Below are 4,974 nucleotides of genomic sequence, written 5' to 3' on the forward strand. Positions count from 1 at the left end.
CCGCAGGTGGACCCGATATGTACTAGTGGTGGCGCAGGTGGACCCAACGTGTACTAATGGACGCAGACCATACTACTGGCGCTACAGGTACCTTTAAGGTCCGCTCAAGACGTCTAAGGCCCAAAAACTTACAACCTCGGAAGTCCCAGGACAGGTCACAATGTTATCAGCGCCTTTCCTAACCCCTGCGCACTTGAAATCCCCTAGGAAGCGAAGGGGTGATGTAGACGCCGCATCAGCAGTCTCATTTGTACGAAATTTAGTCTTTAGCCGCTCGACTAAGTGCGGAACATCTGCGAGAAATCCTCAAGGCCGGTGTTAATTGACGTTGCTCTTAATAGCGGGTGCGCACAGTTTATTCCCCTCGCAAATTCACGGGGGGTGGTAATGCATACGTAAACGCGAAGAGGCTGCCCTTTCTACTCGATTTTCTCTGTGCATACTCGTAAGTGAATGGAATTTGCCTCTCCGCGGAATTTCATTTTCAGACCCATCTACCATCGCCAGTGTCCTCCGACGCTACCTACCCCCAGCACCCCGCCAACTCTGGGTACAGCGTTACGTCACTATTTGCGGAGCGATTCCTTCAAGAATTCATATCGAAACGATTCCTCCGGCAAATTGCTAAACTATTGTAAAATAGGATCATAAGAGTCACCACGTCTGAGTTTGGGGCTTTCCCAGAGGAAAACCGTTGAAAGATGTTACGAAGGATTGCAGGAATATTTTGTCGATGATCTTTTGATAGAGATGGATTCAAACCTTTCAATAGTTTCGCCTTAGCGTAAATTATGAATCGACTACGATTCATCTGTGATCCCCCAACAGAGGTCGGGAGGGATAACGGAATTTTTGTCGGAAGAACGAAATTCCTCTGGAAGAGGTAACAATTTTTCATCCTAAGGAGAGGGCATGGTATTCCATGACGAAAGATCGTCGCTCTTTCCGCGAAAAGGCAGTGAGAAATGAGGGTGACTCGTGGGTAGGGTGAAGATACTTGACGGCAGATCGAGAGGGCTACTTTTTCTGCGGGACTACGCACGTAGCCGTGTACCCTGATGAAATGAGGAAAGGAATGCGCCGCGAGATGTCTGCGTCATCGAAGGACGAGATCAATTTGAACAGGGTGAAAGGTGGGATTACAGTGCAGCTCCTGTTAATTGCTGGCTCCTGCCTCGAAGATAGGACCACGGCTCTGATCATGGTGATTCATAGCGTCAGAAACTCTACATCCCCAAAGTTCTAAAAACTCGAGACTCGCGATGCTCCCCGTCCTCCGAATCGCCATCCCAAGTTCGCGATCTCCCCCAACATTCCAGCCCTCCGGGATCAAAAAGTAACGACGCCGGGCCGTTAACGAATATCATATTCTCCCAGCGGCAAACTGAATCAGGTTCGCGAGTTCGCCCTCCGGGGGCTTCGGTTTTTCAAAGACACGTTAAGAGCCTTTTAATACACCCCCGGCAACGGACGCGTCGCGTTAACGGTGGCGCGCGAGCCAGCAACACCCCGACGTAATAACATAATGGCGTGTTACGGGTATTACGCAGATTACGCAGCTTCCGTTCAGTCACGCATGACGAATCCGAATTGGGGAGTGAGAGGGGAAGCCGCTCGTTCTTGTTCGCAGTGTTTATGCGGGCTGAAGGGGGTGGCGGCTGCAGGCCAGCGAGGCTACCTATTAACAGATTAATGATTTCATAAAAGCTTGGCTGAGATAAGCGGTATTAAAACGGGGACATTGAGTTTCGCGAGCCGGTGAAGGGTGTCCTAGTGGGGTGAAGGTCTGATAGGTTCTGGAATTGAAATATTCTGGGTCTGGTAGACCTGGTGATCCCGGAGAATTCGAGAACTACTAGGATATTGCCGTCTAGGGTTGTGCTTGAACAAGTTCAGTCACCTAGCAGGAAGGTTCACGTCGTGGAACATCAACATACTCTGTCATTAGGGCCTGCCAGACATGGCCAGCTTAGAGATCCCATTGCTGACCCTCAGAAGCATTATTCTTCACCATCCTAAGGATAATGCACAGTGTCCAGAGAGGAAGGTATAACATTTACTACTATAAAGTACTCCCAACCCTGCCCGCGCGTTTTCGAGGGCTGTTGAATGTTCAACGAGGGTGAATTTCGCCCTCCTGTCGAAGGCTTTCGAGCTGCCAGCCGAGTACACAAGTTCTGACTGATTTTTCGTACGGGATTAATTGTTGGAGGGCTCCGTTCCAAATGGGAGTCTGTACAGTTCAGAGCTGAGAGCGAAACTCATTGGGACATAGCGAGAATGATTGTGGAAATTTTCATCAGTCAGGCCAACCTAGTAATTTATACACCTCAAACAGAAACTTCATTTTTGCACTATTGGCCACGTTTCCGGGATCCTGCGCCACTGTGCGCCGCCACGAAAAATGCTGCCGGCCACCAGCGCGCTGAAAAATGCCGGCTATCTCGATGGAATATCGAATCGAACGCCATCCCCTCCCGACTCCCACCAGTCCCTTTTCTTACCCCGTTCGACGTTTCGCAGCTGGCCTCATTGGCACGTCCTTGGCGTGAAAAACGAATCCTCTTATCAGGCTCCGAGGAGATTTCCAGGGAACAGTTCCACCCAAACGAGATAACGAAGAAGGATTGGTCGTCGTTTGTAGGATTCCATATCCAACCAATCCCAGTTTTCACATTGCTGTCGCTATTATCGTCTATTAGAGCCTGCGAAGGACAAAAAGCTCAAGACCACCTGAAGATGACCAACGAAGACGAAGAATTATCTCCTGGGTTATAAACGAACGTCACCTCGCGAGTCCTCGCAGCCCCGCCGTCGGTCACGTGACCCAGGGCATCGAGCAAACGTTCGTCCATAAGAGGCCGCTTATCATTATCGTCATTGGACACGCACGACATTCCGAATCTGCTCGTTTTCCGGATGCGTCGAAGTGAATCATCGCGTGTGACTCAACGGGGGTTCCCGTGAGGGCGGAAACGCCACGGGTGGAGGGACACGCGATTTTACAAAAGACGCTGGACCACGTAGGCGTCTCCCGGGTAGCGACAGGCTAGAATTGATATTGGTGGAGATGATTGGAGACCCGTTGCAGATGATCGACGAGATCTCAGCCGGAGCTCTCAGAGTCAGTGTCACCGTGGAGCCTTCTTCAATTGTTCAGAGTAGTGGTAACAATTTCTCCTCGGATTTGAAGGAGGTAGCTGCAACGGTGACAATACCCTGGTGAATCTTACCAAAAGAAGCTTTAATATCAACCACAAAGCCTTCACCTGGCAACGAACTCTAAAGCTATCTCTACAAAGCGTTCTTCATATATTCCAGGCACACGAGCACGCGTGATAATAATCCCGAATGTTCGTTAACAAGGTTCCCCTGTTTATTCGCGAGCTGCCTCTTCGGTTTCCCGCCAACGTTCGCGGTGGAAGGCCTGCGGTGATTTTTCTTGGATGTTTAGTTGGCTGGGTGGTCGTAACTCGTCGATACGAGGGCGTAGGAAGGAGATCCTGGGGTCTCGCTACAGAACGGGGAACAAAGGACATAATGCTGCTACAGTGCCTGGGAATTAAACTGGTCGAATTTACTGGACGCGGCGGAAGATAGTGGCTTAAGGTTAAAGCTCGCCGGGCTGAAATCTCTGGTTACACGCAGATGGACGGGATATCGTGTTCCTTGGACTCCGATGTCTAATTACGAGGGTATGGTTCAAATGGCCGATGATATCGATGCTCTTGGCCGGAAACGTGGACCCCTAAAACACGGGGGAATGGTTAACCCATCGAGCAACGGAAATTGCGGAGCCGAGGCCGAAGGAGACTTTTCGTTAAAGAAGAAGAGCTATGTAGACAACGAGGGACTCGGAGCAGTCGCGTACAAGGTGTTGTAGAACTAACTAATCTACCTAACTTTGTCACTTGGGATGGAATAAGCTAGTATCATGACGAGTTTAATAGAATCCTTGAGGTAGAGACAGAGTGTTCTGAATTATCGACCTGCCTAATGGTAAGGTAGAGCAGTCTGTCGGTAATACAGTGCATTGTGTCGGTAGTGGTCGGTAACGTAGAGCTCTATTCGACCAAAGGACGTACCAACGGAGTAACCTACCTAATCGTCTGAACGTTCTGCATTACTGATTGCTCGAGGAAGGTAAGACCGTGAGAAATTGGACGAGCGATAATGAGTCGAGGCAATTAGATGTCATCCGCTACCGCCTCGAAGAAGTAAAAGGATGGAGGACAATAAAGACGTGGAACCGAGTTCAGGGATCTTATTTAACTTGGCGGAGCTATAAGTCAGCTTCGGATCTCGCGTCAGACTTGTTCCCTTGGAAAACTATTCGGTCCCACTCCGAGAATAGATTCCTGCGGTGGAAGAGCTGCGTGCCACCACGAAAAAGAACAAGGTAGGGGAAGTTTTAACGAGCCCCCCCAGTATTTGCATACGTCTCATTAGCGATCTTTAATTGCGAGTGGACGAGCACTTGGTCCTCGGGCCAAGCGCCTCCCTCCGCTTTTTTTCTCTCGCCTCGAGAATAAAGATATCGTCCGTTCGGCCCTGCGGAACAATTAAGGCGTCACTTCTGCCAGCGGTGAAAAAAGACGATGGCCGCCGCGTTTCTTGTTGGTGTCGACGGGCTTGCATCTGTTATCGCTACGATAAGTGGCCCGGTTCCCGCTATCTCGCGCTAATTGCGTGAAACGATTCTCGTGAATCGATTCAGTTTCTTGCACCTGTGTTAAATCCGGTTAACCAAAAATTGCTGCTTACCCCGGATTCAAGTGACAGAATCCTCTTTGTTAGTGGCATTTCGGAATAAAAATCTCAATTTACTAATGTTAAAAACTAATGGTTAATTAACATGTAAATTTTGCGTATTTCTCGCGAATAACTCGCCTCGCGTTTACGAATCCACCGCCGTCTAAAATTGGAGAAAGGATACTCTCGAGGAAACAGAGCGGGGACGTGGGAAGATCGAAA

The sequence above is a fragment of the Hylaeus volcanicus genome, chromosome 7, assembly GCF_026283585.1.
Source record: "Hylaeus volcanicus isolate JK05 chromosome 7, UHH_iyHylVolc1.0_haploid, whole genome shotgun sequence".
Classification (NCBI taxonomy): domain Eukaryota; kingdom Metazoa; phylum Arthropoda; class Insecta; order Hymenoptera; family Colletidae; genus Hylaeus; species Hylaeus volcanicus.